At 35.8% G+C, this 24,184-nt stretch overlaps 1 protein-coding gene across 34 annotated transcripts in view; it reads left to right on the plus strand.

Moving 5' to 3' along the window:
• EYA4 (EYA transcriptional coactivator and phosphatase 4) overlaps positions 1 to 24,184 on the plus strand; it is a 297,153-nt gene that overhangs the window by 108,037 nt on the left and 164,932 nt on the right. The window contains exon 1 of one of the 34 annotated variants that reach the window (XM_067010835.1): positions 4,381 to 4,399. The exons of the other annotated variants lie outside the window; for them this stretch is intronic. The gene's annotated coding sequence lies outside the window, so the exon portion shown is untranslated. Of the gene's footprint in view, positions 1 to 4,380; positions 4,400 to 24,184 lie in introns of those variants that run through there. 34 annotated transcript variants of the gene reach the window in all.

The following is a 24,184-nucleotide window of genomic DNA, read 5'->3' on the forward strand; positions in this document are numbered from 1 at the left end:
GCTTTAACTGCCCTTTTAAACACCCAGGATACCTGAACATGTTCTGTACCACTATCAACACCACTTACGGATGTCATTTGTGCTTATTTTTACCTATTATTGTACTCTCATTTTATCTAAGTGTTTCTAATTTTGGGTTTCCCTGTTGAATCCTGGACTGCACTTTCTACTTCTTTCACTTCCTTTGGCATCATTCACTTTTTTTTTTAAAGGCAGTCAGCACTGTATGAATGTGATCATCTGAACAAAAAATACCATTTTTCTGAAGTCTGTAAGAATCTGTGGAGTTGTGTCCAAGCAGTGAATCTACTTACAGGAGACCACGTTTAAAGCATTTTCAGTAACCGCACTTGTAGCAGGCAGCTCAAAGGCTATGCCATCTAGTCAGTCGTCCTTCTGAGGGAGTCTAGAGCATAATAAAACCCTATCCACGCTTCCCCTCTTCAACCTCCCTTACCGGATTTTAGACCCCAGGAAGCCTCTCTTCACAGCTCTTGGGTGGGTTTTTTTTATCCTAGGGATTTGCTTAAATCTTTGAGTATATCCACATGGTGATATCTTTCAAATGGTGGAGAATTTCAGGTCTAGAGACAACTGGGGAATTGTGTTTCTGTGCTTAGAGTTAGCAGTCAGAATTTAGATATCAATTGCCATGAAGCTAGATGAATAAAAATCTCCCTTTAAGATTGTATCTGTTATTTATTATTATTCTTTTTACTCTGTGACTCAGTGTTTACTTTGTATGTTTTGAGATTATGTTGTGTGTGCATACAAGTTTGTAATTATTATATCTTCTTGCTGGACTTTCCCTTCTGTTAGTGGACAATGTATCTTTTTACTCCTATTGTTTTGTGTTTTTTTTTTTTTTTTACTTTAGCTTTGTTTTTGGTTAGTATTTGTTCAGTGTTCCTCTTTCCATCCCCATGCTCTCATTTTTAAAACAGTTGTTTTGCATGGTTTTGTTTTAGGGGTGTCTCTTCCAAGCAAAACAAGCTTGATTTCTTTATTTTTAGATAGCTCTGATAATTCCTGTCTTTGAATTAGGAAGTTTATTGTTAACATTTCTTGTGTTTGCAGGCATATTTATGTTTATTTTTATTATCTCCTTTTGAGTTTTCAATTACCATTATTTTGTTTTGCTCCTTTTTTTCCCGCTTCCTGTGCTCTACTGGATTGCTAAAGCTTTCTGTATTTTGTTTTACTTTTATTCTGCTTATTTGAAAGTTATATTGTAGTTCTACTTCTTTAGGAATCACTTTACTTTTTAAATATACATAAATTATTATACATTTTAAAGTCTGGAGTTAATCTGTATTTATATCCTCTTTCTGAATATACCTTGCCATCTTATAAATGCTCAGTGGATAATTCTCATTGTTAATATTGACTAAAGTTTCAGTTCTACTTTTTAGTAATGGAATATAATTATTATTTTACAGTAAATAGTTGATTAAGTTAACAATATATTTTTCTCTTTTCTTCTGTTGCATCCTTGTGGATTTGTTTTTCTACGTACTAAAGTATATCTTTAAATAATTTACTCAGAGTTGGTCTAAGGGTGGCTTTTCAAAAATTTCATTTTTGAATAATAATTTAGCTGGGTATAAAATTCTAAATTAACATTTATTTTCTCCTTAGCACTTTAAAGATGTTATCTTATTGTCTTCTGCCTGGAGCACAGTAAAAAATAAAATATTTTTGAATAAATGAAGGACCTCTGTTGCTGATTAGAAACTCCTGTCATTCTAATGGGTGCTCCTTTGTTAATAATCTGCCATTTCTTTTTCTCTCTAATGACTTTTGACAGTAAGTAAACTTTTGTTTGCAATTTTATTATGTTATATGTAGATATAGATTTAGCATTATTTATCCTGTATGATATTCAGAGTAAATTATTGACTTGAAAAATGATATAACGTTTTGAAAATTCTTACTTTTATATCTCCAAATATTTTTAATCTATTATCTTATCCATAATCTGTATATCTTTATCTATAAAATATATTTATAATCTCTTTTCTACAGCTGCTATCAGATATGTGGTAGATCCTCTCATTGCTCTGCAATGTCTGTTTATTTCAACAAAACTTTAAATTTCCTTTCAATATTTTCAGTTTGTAATATTTATATCTTCTCTTCTTTTTAAATTTCTGTGAGTTGTTGTTTGCAAATTTTTTTTCCACACAGTCTTTCACAATGAAATGAAATTGGTTGTGAGAGAGGCAATCAAGCCTCATTTAGCTTAGTTTCAATTACTGATTCTGGGTGTGGTCTCCGATCTCATGATGCTTAGGAGCCTAAGTCCCACCTGCTTCTAGACTTAGCAGCCATAGGTTTTCCCACTTGCTTCTAGACATAGAGGTCCATGGCTTCTGCCTCCCTTACTACTTTTCCATTTCTTGCCTAAAGATAATTACCATATTTAAAAAAAAATATCTATTACAGCTTTTGACTTTATATTTTCCTATTGTGTTTATTATTGTTATGGTTTTTGAGCCACCAGAGGTATATCAGTGATTGACAATATGGAAACATCTTCACTGGAAGTTGAGACCAGACATTGGTAATAATTACTGAAGGGTAAAAGGGTGAGCATTGGTTCTTTAGATTGAATGGCTTTACTATTTATTCCTTAAACGGAGACACTTTTGAGAGTAGAAAAAAGGCACTACAAGTAGTAATATAGGACGATAAGTAAACCAAGGCCTCTACAGAAAATTGAGTTGTATAATCATTGTGCTATAAAAGACTGTTCTCCTTTAATTTTTAGAAATGAATATTTGTGACTAGTATCATAGACAGTCTTCCATTGATGTCTGCACTCTACCCAGAATTAAAGATGGCTTTTCCTACAGGAAACACATGATTAGTATATAATTATAAAAACCTGAAGACTTTGAACACTTGGAATACAAGGCTACTGAGAAGAAAGCATAGTGAATGAGTAAAGCTGAAGCTAATTTTATTCATTAATTTATTTAGTAAATGCTTACAATTCCATCTTTAAAATATTTATAATATTGATCCTCATGATAATTGAGGCTGTTTTCTAAAGGAACAGACACCAAAATGTCAGTAGTAGGAGCTGATTCTGAGGTAAAGTTGCATTGACTTTTATATGATACACATTATGTGATGTGACTATATCTTGACTATTGTAACATGCTATAATTGCCAGTGAATAGACATATATAAAAGAAATTCAGAAGCAGTATGCCTTACAAATACTGAATGAATACTGAATGAACCAATATACAGAACTTTAAGACTAGCAGCATAAAATGATCATATTTTACAAATACATTTTAGACTTTCTGTGCCTTACAAAATTTGCATGTGCACTGCACATGCCTGCTGCTAATGAAATACAACAGGTTGATCTCTAACCTGCTGTCTTTGAGGGCCTATGATTCTAGTGATTGTTTCTAAATATAAGTTTTATCGATCAGGACAAAATGCATTTCCATTCTATATATCTAATATATGTCAGTACAAAATCTGTGTGTGTGTGTGTGTGTGTGTGTGTGTGTGTGTGTGTGTGTGTGTGTGTAAGTATCAAAAAACCCATGATGACTACAGACTTTACATTTTTCTACTCATTAGCACATCTCCCCAGGCCACCATAATTGTTTTTCTCTTTTTCGAATAAGCTCATGCCATCATGTTGGTCAGGGAGAAGGATAGCCATCTCGTCTTTTGTTTGCTAGAGAGTTTCAATTATTTAATAAGTGCAAGTAATTAAGACATTAAGAATTAAAGTGACTCCAAAGAGAGCTTTGAGACTCTGAACTGCAGAGTGTTGCCTAGGTTTCTGAGTTTGAATTTCAACAAAAGTGAAAAGGTCTTGCTACTGGTTCTTTCCTTTTTTTTTTTTTTTTTTTAATAAAGATGCAGTGTAATCCATCTGAATTAGAGGCTGAAAAACTATATAAACTTTGGTTAACAGAAACAGTTATAAAATTCAAAGACAGTGCTTTCATTTCTTACTAAAACTATCATTATTTGTATCCCCAAATGGCTATAAATGTGCATTTTTTAACAAGTATGTAATAACTTAATAGTTGATAATGTCATTCTAGTGGATAGTCAAGGATTATTAGTGCATGTGAACGTGTGTGTGTGTGTGTGTGTGTGTGAGAGAGAGAGAGAGAGAGAGAGAGAGAGAGCAGGAAGAGGAATAGGAGTGAATGTATCAGGGGTCAATACTTTCAAAAACTTATTTTCCAATAACTAGGTTTTATGTGTTAACATAGACAAAAATGATAAAATTATCACCATTATTTCTGTAATCTTAAAGATGTTTCATGGTCTCTCCTCAGGTGATAAGTCACACATCAGGAAGAGGTGGTACAAACATATCTAAAAGAAGCTCCTTGGTGCAGTATCTGGATCTATCTGGGTAGCCACTCTTATTTCTCAGATAATAAAAGGACTTCTTTGGGGTTAAAACTCATCCATTAACTTTTAAAGAAATTTCTACCTCCATCTGAACAAGTTCAAATATTATTGATTTATTTTTCTAATTTTGAAAATAAGCTCCTCAGGTTTTCAAAGGCAACTTGAAAATTGGATACCAGTTCATATATAATTCATATAACCTCTCAACTGATGACAAATCTTGCTGTAGCTTCATATTAGAAACATAGTTAAAATTCTTAAATTTGGAAAAGTGCACTATTTTTTATACAGTGCATCTCTTCATATGACAGAAAATTTATACTGTATTCTACTCTCCCCCAAGATAATTTCAAGCAGTGTCTATAATAATATTTCAGCTTCTATAATTTTGAAGAAAATATAAGAAATCTAAAATCTTTGAAGATTTAAAATTCTGGCGTTTTTTGGGTTTTGTTTTTGGTATTTTGTGGTGAGAGAAGTGTCAAATTTAATACCTGACCACCAACTTTTTTCAAGAACTCAATTTAGAAGTGCTTCTTTCATATATTGTTTTGGTTTTTGAACTATTTTCATGTAAAATAAATGTACAAAATCCTTCTACTGTGCTGGGAAAATAGAGGTTTCCTGTGAAAGGGAAAAGATAAAAAAACAATGCTAGGTTATTTTTCTGGTCCAAACTGGATCCCAGCATAGCTTATGGCACAGAGTAGGTTTTCAGTAAATACTTGTTGAATGAAAATTTTCATGGACTTTCTTGAATATAGATCTTAATAATAATGATAATAATAAATAGAAATAAAACTTTTCATTAGAAAAATAAGCCAATATAAAAAAAATCAAATTAATGTCTTTCAAGTTTTGTCAGTTTTTTTCCTGGAAACTTATAGAGCATATTGTGGAAGGCAAACATTGATGGGGCAGGGAAAAAACAGATAGACAGACAGACAGAGAACTGAAATAGCATATCTTATTGGTGTGGACCATTTTGTCATGATCAGAATTACTACTGTTTATATCCACATCTGTGTGATCTATCTTATTAGTGTGGGTTAACTGTGGAGATTGACTTTATGATGTTTTTATGGTCTGTCCTTTCAAATCTTAAAATTCTAAATTTTCATTGTGTGCACTTATCTGCATGTATAAATTTGCGTGTAGATAGACCGGTATTTCTCTAAGGCAGGGATCAGCAGACTCTGTGTAAAGGGCCAGGTAGTAAATGTTTTAGGGTTTGTGGCCCATATTGTCCTGGTTTCAATGACTCAGGCTGCCCCTGCAGGAGAAAGCAGCCATAGGCAATGGGTAAAGGAATGGGTGTGACTGTGCTTCTGGCTGGCTCAGCTACCGGAAAGCAGAACGTAAGTTTGCTGACCTCAAGCCTTGCCACACTCCCTTTCTCCCAGCACCCACTAGCTTTTCACAAGTGATAAACTGAGCCCTCTCTATCATCACCCACCCACCTTATAGTTAGTTCTGTTTGTAACGCTGTATCTGCCAGTTCCTGTGTCGGGGTCTGCCTCTTTGCCTCTTATGCTTTATAGATCCTTTCCTAGGAAGACCCTGAGGGGACTTCCACGCCTCTTTGTGGGTTCAGATTTGGGAAGATAGGTGCAGCCTCTGCCTTCTTTTCTGTTCCCTCACATGTGGAGGCAGTGATGCCCAGAGCAGCCCAGATCCAGAGCCAGTCTTGACTAGAGCTTGGCATGTGCTGGGGGACCTCAGCCCCTTAAGCTGGCAGAGCGGGGCGAGTTCTGCTGCGGTCAGTGGTGTCTGGTAGGGCGGGTCAACATTGTGCAGAACTGGACCCGTTCTGCAGCTGCAGAACTGGACCCGTCCACCCCCTTGTGTTTAGAGGACTCTGGTCCTCTGTTGGGATTGAGATCTTGCCTGCTTGGCTGGACTGGGTGATTCACTCTTCTCTAGAGATCTGACTTATCTTCCTCATTTCTTTGCTGTGGATGAAGTGCTGCCTAATGGGCAGCTGGCTGACTCCCTTTGTTCTTTAAATACAGGTGGCATTGTGGTCTCCAGTGGCTCTGCCTGTTCCATCACTTGGCCTTTCCGGGCTCTCAGTTCCTGCCTGAACCAAGCCTCTTTGGGCTCTCTCCTTGGCTCCATCCTCCCTATTTCTTGACCTCCCAAGGGAACCTGTTGCTGAAGACTCATGTCTCACGCTTAGCCCAGCATGAGTTATGTCAAAGTAGAGATTATGTTCCTTATTTTCAGTGCAGTGAAATGTAATTTGATCTTTTGTTCAAATCCCTACATCTTACAGTTATTGTTAGTTAAACACTAACAAACACTAATATTGATTTTAAGAGCTATTTTTCACAGAACCTTAAAATTAGTGCTCAAAGATATTACAAATAAATTAAAAACAAATTAAAACCAGAGAAAAGATCAGTGGGATCCCATATTGATCATGATACATAGGGAGCAACACAGGGAGGAATTTGAGAGTCACAGGAAGTAAAAAAAAAAAAAAAGAAAGAAAGAAAAACAAGGCTAAAAGTATTGGTTTCCCTCGGTGATACAAGCGTACTGGGAGGTTTTCTGCTTCTAAATTGTCTTTTACAATTCTAGAGTCAAAATTCTGAATACAGTTCAGTAAGTGGACATGCACAAGAAACTAGTGATTATCTTTTATATCAGAAAATTTCTAAAAATTATATTGAGTAATAGTCATTCTTTTCTTACAAATCAGTCTATAGAGACTGTTTCATAGGTATATGCCCTGGAGAGAGAAAAAACTAGATGCTTAGAGACCAGGTAGGAGGCCACTGCAGTTGTCCATTTAATATGTGTTGAGCATTTAATATGTGTTAAATGACATAGATGACAGGTTGTGTGGATTGGGAGATGTGAGATGGAAGAAGTTCCTAGAGACTTCAAACTGGTTTGTGTCACTTCCATATGGGTCGAGCTGGTAGACTTTTAATAAATTTCAGGATCATATACATAACCAGTGTAACCCTTTGGGGTAAAGGGGGCGGGTAGATAGAGGCTTTGAGAACGTGATGTTAGAGGAGAGGTTAAGAGCAACGCCAAGCATTCAGACTGCCTGATATGATATTACAGCTCGGTTCTCCACCTTAGTAGTAGGAAAAGTATTTTACCTCTTTATGACTAGTTTTCTCATCCCAAAACTAGTGCTGTTGAGAGTACAGACATAGATGTAAAAGAACAGACATGTGGACACAGCAGGGGGAAGGGGAGGGTGGGACAAACTGGGAGATTTGGTTTGATATAAAAACACTACCATGTGTAAAAGAGATAGCTAGTGGGAAACCACTGTATAGCACAGGGAGATCAGCTCGGTGCTCTGTGACCACCTAGAGTGGTGGGATGGGGGGGTGGGAGGGAGGGGATATAGGTATATAGATGGCTGATTCACTTCATTGTACAGCAGAAGCTAACACAACATTATAAAGCAATTTTACTTCAATTTAAACAAAAAAGTACCCAATTTCATAAGGTCGGTTATGTAAAGATTGAATGGGATAAGACATGGAAGACACTAACAACATTTTAAAAATGGTATTATTAAAAATTTTTTGAAAGTTATTATTATTATATGGATTCACACAGACATAGGTTTTAATCCCTGTTCCACCATTTTACTAGCTGTATGACTGTTGGCAAATTAATTAAGTTACCTTTGCTTAACTATCTTTATCTTTATTGTAGGAGAAATTAACCTATTTCATTTAATGGATTTAGGGCTTTATTTAGATAAATATTGGTAGTGATCATTTAACACATATTAAATGCTCAATAAATGATAATACTCATTAACATTCTCTAAACAGATAAAATACCTGGTTTAAGTAATCTGCTTTTAGGGAGAAAATGAAATATAGAGAGAAATAAAATCTGTCTCCTATATGTCATTTATTTAAAATTAGCTTCTAGTTTTCCTCCACTGATAAATATTTTCAAATGTAGTCACTAATTAAATCCAATTCAGTATTTTGTATGGATAGAGAAATAGGCAAGAAATACCAGACAAGTGTGCATATAGAAAGTTGTCCCTCAAGACTCAATATTGAAAAATAAAGAAATAAATAAAGGAAAATAAAGACATTCACAGATTTAAAAAAAGACTCAATATTGATGAATTTTAAAATCTTGAAGATGGATTGTTTTGATAAATCCACAGGTTTGCAGAAGACATTACAGGTAAACATTTGGCTTATAAAAATAGTACTGGATGTTTACGTGAGAGTCTCATCTGATATCAACTTCAAAAACTTGCAGATTTAATTCAGTTAAAAAAAAATAGAGGGCCACTTGAGTGTAAGGAAATTTTTCTACTCTGTCGTTTTCAAATATCTTTCATTTATTTGCCTAATCTTTATTTTTTTAAAATAAATTTTATTAGAGTATAGTTGATGTACAGTGTTGTGTTAGTTTCTGCCATACACCAAAGTGAATCAATTATACATATACATATATTCACTCTTTTTTAGATTCTATTCCCATATAGGTCATTACAGAGTATTGAGTAGAGTTCCCTGTACTATATAGTAGGTTCTTATTAGTTACCTATTTTATATATAGTAGTACGTGTATGTCCATCCCAATCTCCCAATTTATCCCTCCCCCTTGGCAACCGTAAGTTTGTTTTCTACATCTATGACTCTATTTCTGTTTTGTAAATAGGTTCATTTGTAACATTTTTTTAGATTCCCCATATAAGCAATATCATATAATATTTGTCTTTATCTGTCTGACTTACTTCACTCAGTATGACAATCTCTAAATCCATCCATGTCTCTGCAAATGGCATTGTTCATTCATTTTTATGGCTGAGTAATATTCCATTGTATATATATACCACAACTTCTTTATCCATTCCTCCATCAATGGACGTTTATGTTGCTTCCTAAAGCAGCAGCCTCTCCTAGTTCTTGGAATGGTGACAATTAATTCTAGTATATTTTGATTCAATGATTGGGTTTGTTTTTATACCATCCAAACTTGTCTAAGTTTTAAAACATTTTTGAGTTTATTTTTCCCATTTCTATTTTCCCAATATACATAATATCTACCCTAAGAGTCTTATTCTGCACTAACAAATCCATTCCCAGTCTAGAGCCCATACCTGTTGAGTAACTACTATAAAACATTTACAGATACTAAAGAGGAGTATAAAAAATGGCAATGTAACCCCTCATGAAAGAGCTGAAATTCTAGCTGGGAAATTGGAAATGAAATGATAACTATTTTCCAATTCACAGAAAAAAATGTTTTTTATAGTTTTAGAAAATCTTAGCCTGTCTACTATGAAAGAATAAGTCACAAACATCAATTAATAGAAAATCTTGGAAACATCCAGTCTTGGGTGAGTTATTAACTTAATTAATTTTATGAGAACTATGTATGCTTATGACTGATTTTACATTGCATAAGTAGTCATATGTCTTCTTGTAACACTGTTACCAGTTCATACTGATAGAATTAAATACTTGGTATTTCTCAAAAGGCATAACATTTTCCCACAATTCTCTGTGTTATTTGCTTGAGACCTGCCATTGTTGTAGAGTATATAGCTGCATGTAAATCCACATGATACAAACCACAATAGGGTTAATAAGGATTACTTGTGGAAGTAAATGGGACATGTTTGGGATCAACTCTAAAGAAGAAATGACATGATTTGGCAGAGAAGGAGATCAAAATGCAAAGGAATAAGCAAGAGCTATCCAAGGAAGGTAGATCAGCTTGGCCAGAGATGGGAACTTGCCCGTTGAATGAAAAATGTATAGTATGAGGAGAGAAAAAGGGAAAAAAGTGGAAAGTCTCAAGTGATTCAGAAAGGGCCTGTATGAGAACTTTCTAATCCTATCAGTTGACTGAAAATGAAATAGGCTGCCCTGAAAAATTGTGACTGTGGCTCTGGTAGAGATACTCAAGTCAAGACCATCTCCTTGTTGTTGAATGTTGAGGGAATTCATACATCGGATAGAAGATAGACTTCTAGACTGTGCCTTTCAAGATATGATCCACCTCTGAGGTGCTTTGATTATAGTAGTTTTATTGCTGATTAGCCAGCAAATAGTGTATGTCAAAGATATGACAGTACAATTTATTGCTCTGTAATTATAAATTACCCACTCTGTTAATGAGGTTTTTTTTAAAAAAAACACTACTGAAGCAATACATTTCTCTTTTTTTAAGGTTTATGTTCTTTGTTATATGTATGTTGTAAGTTACACTTTTAAAATATTGTGAATCCCTTTTTTAAAAATTGAAGTATAGTTGATTTACAATGCTGTGTTAGTTTCAGGTGTACAGCAAAGTGATTCAGTTACATACCACACACACACATATATTCTTTTTTCAGCTTCTTTTCTATTATAAGTTATTATAAGATATTGAATATAGTTCCCTGTGTTATACAGTAGGTCCTTGTTGGTCATCTATAGTAGTGTGTATCTGTTAATCCCAAACTCTCAAATTTAACCCTCCTCTCCCCTTCCCCTTTGGTAACCATAAGTTTGTTTTCTATGTCTGAGAGTCTATTTCTGTTTTGTAAATACATTTAGTTGTAACATTTTTTTAGATTCCACCCATAACTTATATCATTTGATATTTGTCTTTCTCTGGCTGACTTACTTCACTTAGTATGATAAATCTCTAAGTCCATCCATGTTGCTGCTAATGGCATAATTTCATTCCTTTTTATGGCTGAATAATATTCCACTACACACACACACACACACACACACACACACACACACACACACACACACACACACATCACATCACATCTTCTTTATCCATGCCTCTTTTGATGGACACTTAGCTTGCTTCCATGTCTTGGCTATTGTAAATAGTGCTGCTATGAACATTGGGGTGCATGTATCTTTTTGAGCAATACATTTCTTTATAGGAAGATTATGTCACATTTTCTAACTTAATTTTCTAAATCCCATTTAAGAAAAATCTGCCCTCTACTAGTAGAAATAACAAAAATCCAAAATTACTGTCTTAGACTGAGATTTTAATGTATAAGTATCTTATTTTGGATCAAAATCCTTAAAATAAACTAAGCAGAATAATTAAAACCTATATGTTTGGCTGATAATTTTTGAAATGGCCTAGATTTTGTCATGTACTGTGGCATTCAAAAAGCTCAGATTTTCCCCAAGTTAATAAAGAAATGTCTCAAGTATTTTCACCCCCTAAAAGTCTCGTTTGATGGGTTTCATTTCTTCTTATGCTGATTTATCAGCATATGTATCTTCTGCAAAGTGCAGTGAAAGCAGGATAACAGTGAAGTATGTGGTATGGAAGCCCTTAACAATTGTGCTTTATGTTGGTTCATGACAAATTGAAAAAAATACATTGACTTTGTGAGACTCTTTTTACTGGGGACTTTTTCATTATATAGAAATCAAACAAAATTCTGAAGTTTTATTACTAATATTGCTTGATTATTTTGCATAATTGAACTTTTTTGCTCCAGAAGTGCAAAAATTGATTAATATATTCCTCCTCATTGTTATTTTGAAGTTGAAATTTCAGATTTTAAATTCTGAGATTCCTTTGTATACCTCTCCTTTAAAATGAATAGATTCTGTGAATTACAATTTTTGCCAAATAAACACATTTTTATGACTGACAAAATCATGGCCCTAAATTTCCAATGGACATTAAAAATTTTGTGAAAATATCAGACATCTTGTGAAAATGTGACTTTGGAGAAGGATACAGCATAGGTGTGATCAGTATCATTTATTGTCGGCAGAATGGCAGAACCCTATAAATAATTTATTTTCTTAAGGCCAGACTGATACTTAGCGAATCCCTGTGTCATCATCAGCATTATTTAAAAGATGGCACAGAAGGTAACATCTGGGAGCCAATTCATCATTTAATTAAATTATCCTGTAATGAAATCTTCTGTAATGAAATTAATTTTAATTATTAATCAGGAGTTGACATGGGCACAAGGCACGATGAATAATAAATGAAAGGCTTTGTCTGTTCCATTTCTAAGAAAGGACCTACTTTACTGCAACAGTGCTTTTTATCCAGCCGTGCTGAGTCCTCGCAATGTGATCGTCCAAGAGGCTGGCTTGATTTTTATTTCAGAACCTAGAGAGAGGATAATTGGTCAATACTTTCAGATTTGAATTCCAAATTTATGCATTGTCAGTGTACACATTGATTTTTTGCTTGAAGCAATTTTTAGTTTTTAAAATGTGTTGAATATGTCAAAAACACAAAATATCTTTACAAAATAATATGAGTTAAATTCCTAATTCAGGTATGAAAATGTCACCTTTTCCCCCAACTTTACTGAGATATAATTGATGTATAAAATTATGTAAGTTTAAAGTGTACAATGCAATGTTTTGATACACGTATATATTGAGAAGTGATTACCATAGTAAGGTTAGTTAACACATCCATAGCCTCACATAATTACACTTTATTGTTTTTGTGGTGAGAACATTTAAGATTTCCTCTTTGCAACTTTAGAGTATATAATAACCTATTGTTAACTATAGTCACCATACTGCGTATTAGATACCCAGAAGTTAATCACTTCTTTTTTTTTTTTTTTTTTTTTTTTTGTGGTACGCGGGCCTCTCACTGTTGTGGCCTCTCCCGTTGCGGAGCACAGGCTCCGGACGTGCAGGCTCAGCAGCCATGGCTCACAGGCCCAGCCGCTCCGCGGCATGTGGGATCTTCCCGGACCGGGGCACGAACCCGTGTCCCCTGCATCGGCAGGCGGGCTCCTAACCACTGCGCCACCAGGGAAGCCCAATCACTTCTAACTAGAAGTTTGTACCTTTGGAAAATGTGACCTTTAATGATTAAAAGTAGTTCATTGCAGTCACACTTTGCAATCAACTATAAGCAGGTAACTGTGCTCTCTTATGAATGGTCTGTCAGTTCCTGACAAATCTGTCCAAGTTGGGTAGTTGGGTACTGGCCTCCAATCAAGCTTACACCCATCCTGACTGAACTGTGTGTGGGTCAATTGACTGGATCAGAATTCACTGGGGCCTCAGCAGTGCCCCGGGAGTACTGGGCATCCGCATCGTCACCACGCAGAGCCTTCCCTGAAACCCTGGCCACGTTTGCTGAGGTCTTAGGGCTTCTTTTTCCCTTGGTTGCATGAATGGAGGACAGTCGTAAAAAGGAATGAGACCTATTCTTTGCAGCCATAGAAATCAGGGTGAGGGCCAAACTAACAGGAAAGCAGACTGAGGGACTTAAAAACAAAAACAAAAACTGATCATCTCATCCCCCTTGATTGAAGCTCTTCAACAGATTTCTAATTTTATTTAGACTAAAATCTGATATCCTTACTAGGCCTGCAAAACTTCTGCAACTTCTTCAGCTTTCTTCAGTCCACCCATGCCCCATCCCTGCCACCACACACATGCTCATTCCAGTACAGTCTCAGTCAAATTATTTTAGGAATGGAAGGGGCCACAATTTTTCCTGGATCTTTTCCAGATGAACTCTTAGTTATCCTTCAGATCTTAACTTAAATGTCACTTCTTCCAAGAAGCCTTCCCACATTCCCCAGTCTAAATCATTTCTCTTCCTGTTTTATAGAGTCCCATCACGTCTCCATTGATTCGTTCGACATTGTGTTATTTTGGACTTACCATGTGCCAAGCAGCTTTTGCTTTCATTCCAATAACTTATCAAAATATGTATTTTGTAGTCATTTTCTGTGATTATTTCTCTTTCCCACTGGACTGTAAGCCTCATAAAGGCAGGGAACATGCTGAAACCCTGGCTCGGTACTTGGTACATAGTGTTCCCTTAATGAATACTTGATAAATGAGAACAGAGATGAGAACTTCTTAACAATTTAATCTAGACACTAAAATGAGCTTCCTTAAGAGGCAATGCGCTTTCCATCCTTGGAAATATTTTTAAAGAGGCTGGATAACTTGTGTTAGAGTTGAAAGAGAATTTAAGCACCAGAAAAAAAATTGATATAGGTGACCATAAAATTTAACTCTAATTCTGTGTAGTGGCGGTTCTAACATATCTAACATTCAATAAATAATTGCTTACTAATTGACTAAGACATTATTACTTCTGGTGAGAGTCTCTCAATGCTCACTTCATCAAAGAAATTGAACATGTTTTAATTTATTCTTTACATATTTATTGAGAATACTGTGTAAAAACTGAGACAACAGGCTCAATATTTTAGCCATAGCAGCAGTGTCCAACACCAAACAATCCCCTATGATTCTTTTTTCCCTTTATTTCCTACCACTTGTGTTAGCAAGAACACCTGTCTTAGTATATTAAAATAGTGATGAATGTGTAAAAAAAAAGGGAAAATAAATAACATGAGAATTATAGAAAGTATTATCACATTCTGTAATCCAATTAGGTTGTCCTATACATTTTGAATGTTATTACTACGTAATGACAAAACTTTTGCAGGTAATAAAATTATCTTGCCTTCTGGAAAGTTTCTTTATGATTAGGAACTTTACTGGTGGGCTATATATGTGTATACATATATATGTATATATATATGTATATATATATATACATATATATATATACATATATATGCACACACACACACGAAGTAACTCTTTTTAATTGGTAAAATTCCACTGCTCTCAGCTATCTCTCAATCTTGACCACTTAGTATAATTACAAAGAGCAGAAGAAACATTGAGCCTCTCTGTACAGTTTTCCAGCCCAGTTTGCTGTTTTGCTTAGTGACAATGAATTAGTCTTTGGGAAGGATATCTTATATCCCACCTTATAGCTTTCAACTTATAATATGACAGAAATTTGAATTAGCAGATACACATGCTAAAAGCAAAACATTTTTTAAAAATTTTGATTTTACAAGCAAAAGTTGTCCATGATATTCCTCAAAGGCATATAGGGAGAAACTCCATGTAACTATTTCCTCATGCTCCTTATGCCTAAGAAAAGAGATTCAAGCCTTCAGTGTTTTGCAACCAGAAATTTAAAATAGTCCAGCCTAGAATGGAACATTTCTTTCAAGATGATCTGTCTGGTTGCAGGTTGGTAGTAATAGTAAGACTTTCAGAGCAGGAGTTTTTGTTCTTAAGTGGTATCTGGAAATTGTATTAGTAATTGTGATTAGCAGTCTCTGCTACCATGTGTCTAGTTGGCATGTATCAGCAGGGCTGAACATTTTAGCACAGGCTAGAGGTTGTATTGGATTTCAGTAGTTTTCCTACATGAGCATGCCTTTGCCAGGCTATCTATTTGATCACTCTTAGCCAGGAAAAAAACACCCTAGTGACCTCTACCAAATTGTTTATAAAATAGTCTATTTGATTAAGGTTCATTTTATTAAGGCTCTATTATGTAGTCTGAAGGTTGATGAGTATTAGCATAAATATTAGAAATAGTACCTTTGTAAAGAATAACTTAGCAACCATTTATCTTGTGTTGAGAATTTGCTTTCGCAGCTGAAATTTCAAAATCCAGTCAGTAACAACTACATATAGATCGAGCCAAGATAATACTCTTTAGCTAATTTTTGGATTAAGAAAGTTGTCAAAGCTCTAATGGATCATGTTATGTCGCTTTTGCTATGACACAAAGTGTTTGCTATAAGAGAGAATTCTTTATTCTACAGAAGAAAGGAAAGTTATTTTTACACATGACCAATGATGTGGTAAAGGCTTTTCTGCATTTCAGTTTTTTCACGGTAGTCCATTGATCCAGATTGCCAAAAAGTATTTTTGATTAAAAAAAGGAAAACTACAGCAGTGGTTCAGCAGTGTTGCCTTTATAATGGGCTTTGCTTTTCCTTTTTAGCTAATTGTAGATGTACTCAATGATAAGTCCCGTGGACTTTGATTTATTGTTTATGCATCTTTTACAGATGCTTCCATTCTGTCTCTAAATAGTTTAAAGGTAAATAAAAATAATTAGTGATACCATGCATTAGGTTCATTTATTCATTTATTCAACAGGTATTTATTGAGCATTTACTATGTTGCAGGCACTGTGCTGGGTAAAACAATAACAGATTCTGTTCTTGCCCTCATGTTGCTTGCAGTTAAGTTAGTAAAAGAGGGCTAAAGCCAATAGCCATGCAAATAAATATAAAAGCCAACCGTCTTAAGTACTGTGAAGTTAGATTAAATAGTTAAAAGTTTTCTCAGAGAAAGGGATTGATTGAAGACTAAAACTGATCAACAGGAGTTCAGTAGGAAGAAGTGGTTGGGAAGAACATTCCAGTAGGAGAATAGCCTTTATACTGTTAAGATAAGGGTGTTTTTTTTTTTTTTTTTTTTGCCTTTATCCTAAGAGCATTGGGAAGCCCTTAAAGTGTTAAACGTGTCTGTGTCTGTGTGTGAGAGAGAGAGGGGGTGAGAAAAAGATTTGCTTTTAGAAAAGATGACTTTGGCTGCAATGTAAAACATGGGTTAGAGGCATTAATAGAGGATTCAAAGTAATGATTGTGATTTATTATAATACAAATGGAGGAAATGAAAATCTGTGAACTGTAGTGATTCTCTGGGGGTAGGGTGAGGTGGAGAAAAGCTCTTCTTCCAGAAAAAAGCCAGCTATTATAAGTAGAGGAATGATAGAAAGTCACCATTTTGCAGTTCCTAATATAATAACTGATTAGCGTATCATTAACAGAAGCTAAAACCATTAGATCACCCTAGTGATCTCTGAGTATCACCCTAGAGACTAAATACTAATTACCGAAGAAAATTTGTAGTTTTCCAGTGGAGGGTCACCACTTGGTCCCTTGATTTGGTTTTAGACATAATGGGTTTGAGATATTGAGAAATCAAAGTGAAAATGTATCATTTGATTATACAGGGTGGTTAAGTAGCTTGGCTGGAAAAATAGACTTTTAGAAATTCCTGTAGTACATTTCTTTTGCACAAAATATCATGCATTTGGTATACTTCTCTAATTGTTCTTGCTTAAAATGGTTTTCAGACAATTAAATGATAAATTCTTTTTCAGTGGTAGCATTTTATTTATTTATTTATTTATTTATTTAACATCTTTATTGGAGTATAATTGCTTTACAATGTTGTGTTAGTTTCTGCTGTATAACAAAGTGAATCAGCTATATGTATACGTATATCCCCATATCCCCTCCCTCTTGCATCTCCCTCCTATCTTCCCTATCCCACCCCTCTCGAGCTGATCTCCCCATGCAATGCAGCTGCTTCCCACTAGCTGCTTCCCACTAGCTGACATATATACACTACTTTGGTAGTGTATATTTGTCAATGCTACTTTCTCACTTTGTCCCAGCTTACCCTTCCCCCTCCCCATGTCCTCAAGTAGTGGTAACATTTTAAAAGTCACTTTTCTCCACTGCTTACTCTCTATGAAGCTATACTATGTAAAAACATTACATAAGCTATTACTTTTTTCAGAATTTTCTCAAATATAAAAGTTAACATTAATTCTTTATAGGGTTTGGAAAAAGTCAAATACTTTAAGGCTTACTTTATGGGCTGACCTGTCTAATCATTAGCCAAAAAAATTACCAAATTATTACTACCACAAATAATAGATACTCATTTTTAGAAACATGAGAAAAGTCCTAGTAAGTTAAGAGAATAAAAGTTTGTAATTTCACTAGCATTTGATGTTGATAATGTATGTTCATTTTAAACTAAAATTTTATTTGTGCCTTATATATAGTGAGGGAATTTTTTTTGGTACCACCCACAAATATTTTGTCATATTTATTTCACAAGAGGTAACTGGATGGTTTGTTTTACTTCACCTGAATGTGTACTTCCATTCCACGATGGTTCTTTCAGGAAAATCTCTACTTAATTTACATTGACAGTGATTCATAAAAAAGAAAGCCTTTTATTTTTACCTCTAGAAGTCAGTTAGATGTCACAGCCATTTAGCCTCTACTAAAGCTCTATCTATAAACAAATGACAGATCGTTTAACATAAGACCATGGCCCCGATACAACACTTCAGTTGTGTTGTACTTTTGCTCAGTGACACATTTGTGCCTTAAAAGAATTTCTTAGGAAACAGTATAGCAGCCACATTTGGAAGTGTTTAACTTAACTATATGGCATGATGATTATAGAAGAGGTAATGACTTTAGTTCTTGTGTGTATGCATGCATTCATGTGCTTGTGCGCTCACACACACATGATAAAATTTAGAAAATGATCACCAATTGCTTCTTTTTTTTGTCATCTCAGAAATAGGCAGATGTATTATGTACTAAAAATACAAATCCTTAAGAATCTTTTGAAGAAGATGATGTCATCATTGGTCTCTTAAAAATTGATTGCCATACTCATTTTTATCACTATCAGCACACTTTATTAGGTGCTGAAATCAGTGCTGAAAATGCTGGATGTGGTAAGGAAAGCGTCGTGCTGGGTATTGGGAGACCCGGGTTCTGTGCAGACTGGGTCCCAGACTTGTCATATGTTTTTGTACAAGTCATTGTTGATGAAATCATCATTTGATGAGAGTTTGGATAGTCTAAGGGAAGTGACTAAGTGACCAGGAAAAAGGACTTTTTTTTGGACTTCTGCTGAAGCAGCACGAGGTAGTGAGTCCATCAGAATAGATCCACTTCCATTTTGTTAGGTCTCTAAAGGAGACAAGTTCAGATACTGAGTCGAAAGAGCCGGTGGAATTGAGTGCAGCTGAAGCTTCAGAGCATTAAGGCAGTTGCTGTAAACACATTTACCTTTAGAGACCAGCAGGTATATCATGGTTGCAGTTAAATCAGACTGCAACCTGGTACAGAGGGCAGAGGTGGTACAGAGCCATCAGTGGACGAATATGTGAGATTTATCTGTTTTTAGAATTGGGAAAATGTGCCCATGGGTGTCTGCAAAACAGAGGTCATCCGTAGAGACTAAATGGAAATATTCAAGAGAAATGAGGGGGAAAAGTCATTCCTGCTTGTTGGTAAGATTATCCTCTGAAAAGATGATTGTGGATTCTTGGCTGTCTAATGAAACACAAAAGCCAAGGGGGCCTATATCCTGTAGTTAGGGTAGAATGTTCAGTAGTCATGTGGTTTTTGAAGTGATAATAGAGAAGAGTTTGTGTTTGGAGAGGGCTTAAAGAGAGTTCAAGCTTTGACAGGTTGATTAATAACAAGTTATGGTAAAGTCCAGGTAAGTGTTTATAAGTAGCTGAAGTGGAGAAGAAATGGGAGGTCACTGCCTTTGAGGTAGTGAAGGGCTGTGCTTCCAGAGGGCAGAAAAGGCTAGTAACATGACAGTGAGTCATAGGGATGAGTTACAGAGGTGTGTAAAATAGTTGCTGAAACCAACAAGGATATTTGGAACATTGATCCTGGGATTGGTGAAATTTAGCAACCAGTATGGGTATAAGATGGTGGGAAAGACTTAGAAGAGAAGGGGGAGTTATGTCACAATATCAGGATTTGTCATATCCATTGAAGTGAGTTAAAAAAAAATTGTCACCAACGTCAAGACTGTACATAGGCTTAATGTGTTCAAGCATCGGCAAAAGTTTATTCCACACCCTTTCTGTTTACTGGAGGGATTGTGGTTATAGACTTAGACAAACAGAATTTAAAAGGCAAGAAGCAGTTGTAAAACCTCACGTCCCGTTCTTTGACAGACTGGTTTTGGACCACTCCTCTGGATAAAAGAATGGCTCTTCTTCTGCTTTTACCTCTTTGAACACACACATCTTGCACTCCTGACTTGTGCCATTCAAAAGGGCATGGGCAAGTTTGACCTAGAGTGTGATCAAGGTCACCCTCCTTCCTTTCTTCACATTTCACAATGTGGGTCCTTTGGGTAGGCTAGGCATGTCTTCCCTGTGTTTACCCCGCGCTGTTTTTTTGCAGATCTTCCTTGGGGGATTGGAAGACCTTCTCTTAAAATGTGTGTTCAGGGCGCTCAGATCCAGGGGTCATGTCCAGGGCCTGCATCACAGCACATATACATGTAGGAGGAGTTAAACTTTATCACTTCCTAAGTTTTTGGTTCCATGATAAGTAACTTCTGTTGAAAATCCAGTCGATCAGTAGATTGTATTGGCCAAGTCTTCGAAATCCATCCACACTTTTAACTACTCCTCACCCTCCCTCCTTTAATTTCACGCTGATTAATGGCACAGGCTTGAAGTGATCTTCCTGTGTGTTCCCTGACCCCTCTATGTTTCTTTCTTCACAAGGCAGCCAGAGAGATTCTTTTGAAAGCTGACATCAGCCATGCAGATCTTCTGCTCTAACCCTCCAGTGGTCACCCATATGACTCTACAGTAAAAGACCACAGCTTTATTGGTCTACAGGGCTCAATGTCACCAGTTTCACCACTCCCTCTGACTTCAGCTTCAAGGGCCTTTCCTCTCTTTCACTCCTCTGCAACCACTTGGCTAATTTGCTGTTTTCAGACACTCAAAGCACTGTTCTGCCTTGGCACTTGTATGCATCCAGACCCTGAATGCTTGTTTCCCATTTACACTAGACTTTTTCTCTCATGTCTATGAGGTCACCGTACAAATATCACCTTATTAGTGGGACTTGTTTCCTCCACCCCATCCTCTTGAATCTCCTTTCCAGCTACAATTTCTCATAGCCCTTATCACCATCTGACATGCCATATATTTTCCTTGCTCACTTATTTATTGTCTGTTTGACTTCACTAGAATGCAAGCACCAAAAAAGCAGAGATTTTTGTCTGTTTCGTTCATGCTTTACCTGGGAGTGCCTACAAAGTGCCTGGAACATGGTAGGTATCCATTAAATGTTAGTTGAATAAATAAGGGATTGGATGGACATGAGGATGAATTTAACCTACATGGTAATTTAAACTATAAAGGTAAGTAGTAAAACCAGGATTGACACTCAGGCCACATTTTGGTCAAAGCTACTATTCTTTCCATTTTACCATGTGAACTAATCTGGATCCTTTCCTGAGAGGTGTGGATGAAACATTAACAGTGAAGCCTTTTGTAGAGTCCACTATAACATTAAAATGTAAATTCCAGCTGGATTTAGCTTTATGAACTTTCAAATAAAAATAGTCTAATAAATTCTAGTTTAGAGGTGTAGATTGAACAGAATTTAGAAAATTCTTTTCTATCATTGAAACAAAGGACTTTTGCATTAGTTGAATAAAAAAAAATACGACTCACAAATGACTAGCTAAGGGAGAGCAGGATTTCTAGATAAGCAGGACAAAAAATTTCCACTGTTTCTCACCAACTATGTAGCTAATGGGGATGGTGGCTTTAAGCCAACTACCACTTAAGGAGAAAAAAAAAGCTTACCATTCAACAAGTGAAATAGTTAGTGTGGAATGGATAGCATCTATTGAAATTTGATTTTCAGCAGTCTCCCCAAGTGACTGAATACATTTTTTCAACCTGTTTACTTTTGTAGCATGTCTTCTCATAGTCAAGTTCAGGATTAATTATATGACAGTATGTGGTCTAATGCTATTGAATTTTTTCAAAGATATCTTGAGGGGTCATTTGAAACATGCCTGGACCCTAATGGGCTGACTGGCCTAGGGACATTAACCCACAATAGTCAGGGCTTAGGAGCAATTTATTGACTATAGGACTGAGCCCCAAATCCAGATCATAAAATCTCAGAAACTGAGTTGAACTTGAGACCAGTCTAGATTGGAACCAACACCTTTGGTTTCTTCTGTGGCAGGGTGGAATCAGGTGGGTGGTACCATGAAGTCATTTTGGATCTGGGCTGATATAAGTCTAAGGATTAATTCTAGCCCAGCAGGTAAGTGGTGTACAAAGGCAGATCCAATCCCCAGAAGGGTTTCAGGAAGCCTGGACACATTTTCAGGGTTTGGTCAAATGGACTGAATTTCAAGACAATGATTTGGGCCCATCTGGGGGAAAGGGAGACAGACACAGGTCTGGCAAATTTTTCTGGCAAATTTGCCATGCAGGCAAATCAAAGGGCAAGGAAAGCCTGTTTTATAGTAAGCATCTAAATTTAGGTTCTTCATTACTGAGGATTTCCTGAACAAGGTACATCGCTGCTCTCCAGCTTAAGACACCCACTGTAATACCTGTGGTTTCTAGTACTTTTCTGAACTTAACTGAATTTGGCTTAAGGCATACATTGAACTTCTTCTGCATACTGTAATTCTTTAGCATTTTTATATGTGGCTTTGGCTAGGATAAACTGGTATTGATGAGAGAATTTGGGATTTCTGATATCTTTAGTATACCTGAGCCATTAAGTAGGCTTGATAGAAACTAAACAGTGCTGATTAATTTTAATGGTGAAAATTTCCTTATATTTTGGTGCTAATGTTTCTTAAATAAATTGTACAGCCTTGAATCTTAACTGTGTACTCTACTAATAGTTCTGTACTCTGAACACTGTTATCTATAATGGGCTTATTTACCTTTATGATTTCAATAGAATGAATTTGTGTTTAATTTATTTTTAAGTTATAGAAAAGTGAACAGTTGCCATAAATATGAAAATTTACTGATCAGTGGCTATTGTGAGTTATTTCATTTCTTAGCTTTAAAGGTTTCTGCTCAGGAGGTGGAAAGTAAATTGATTTTTCTTTGGAATGGTTTATGGATTTATTGTAGAATATATGCAGATATGCTGGAAAATGAAGGAGTGGGCTGCTTTGAGAAGAGCTTGACCTTGGGCCAGCCTAGCAACAGCTCAGTTGTGAAGAATTTCATCAGAAAAAAATTGTCTACATTAGCAGATATAGTTCCTGCTTGTGACTCCTCAGCTGAACTTACTGGGATGGCTCTGTTATTGGTTTCATTTCCTACTCACTGTACACTCTTTTACTCTGTCCCTAATATGCCTTCCTTGAGTCCCAGCCTCTCCATCTGTTTTGGTTTTTTGAGGTAGACCTTGATCCTACACTTGAACTCAGTTTCAGCTGGTGTCCTGGGTCAGTGTTGGTCTTGTTCCCTAGCAAGTGGCCCCACCCTAGCCCAGCAATTCCTCCATCTCCACCACCATCACCAGCAACCACCCCTGCCCGCCACCTCGGCCCCTACACACACAGGTAAACTGTATTCTGATGACCTAACTTAACAAAGGCTAATGATAACAAATCACACACACGTTGTACCATTTACAAAGTATCTACACATTCATTTTCTTATTTGAGATTGTGGCTGCTATTTTAAAATAGAAAAGGAATAATTTTATATGAGTTAAAGGCAAACCATATTTTTTCATAAATATTTATACATATTCACTTATACGTAGGAAAGGGTCCACACAGGTTATCTACAAATATGTTCTTGTTTTAGTGGAAAATCAAATATTATGGACTTTTTTATATGTGCAAAGTTTTCTTTGTTCATCAGAAAAATATTGCCCTCAAAGTCTTAACAAATTTTATTCATTGTTAAAGAAATCGTTACTTTGGCCTTGTTTGTCATATGAAAGTGACCTCTTGTTCTTGAGATGAGAAGAAAGGGCAGTAGATTCTTCATTCTACTGTATCTATGGGAACAGATGAAGGTAGCAAAGCAGGGCCTGATAGGAAAAGAAATTAGCTTGTGTTCAACACTTGCTAAATGTTAGGCAGGGTTATATTGAACTGAATGTCAGGAGACCCAGGCCCTTGATTACGTGACAGATCTGACTTATCTCAGGTCTTTGGTTTCCACTTATGGAGTACACTGGAGTAGATCTATGACCCTCTGATTTCAAGTATGTGTAATAAGGGATATCCATGCCCCTTTTCCTTTTGAAAGGATTTCTGTTGTCTTTTGATTTTTGAGAAATACAATTTTACAAATTTAAGAATCCAAAACTATGTTTTAGTTTTTTGAGAATTTTGCT

The sequence above is a fragment of the Kogia breviceps genome, chromosome 13 (assembly GCF_026419965.1).
Source record: "Kogia breviceps isolate mKogBre1 chromosome 13, mKogBre1 haplotype 1, whole genome shotgun sequence".
Classification (NCBI taxonomy): domain Eukaryota; kingdom Metazoa; phylum Chordata; class Mammalia; order Artiodactyla; family Physeteridae; genus Kogia; species Kogia breviceps.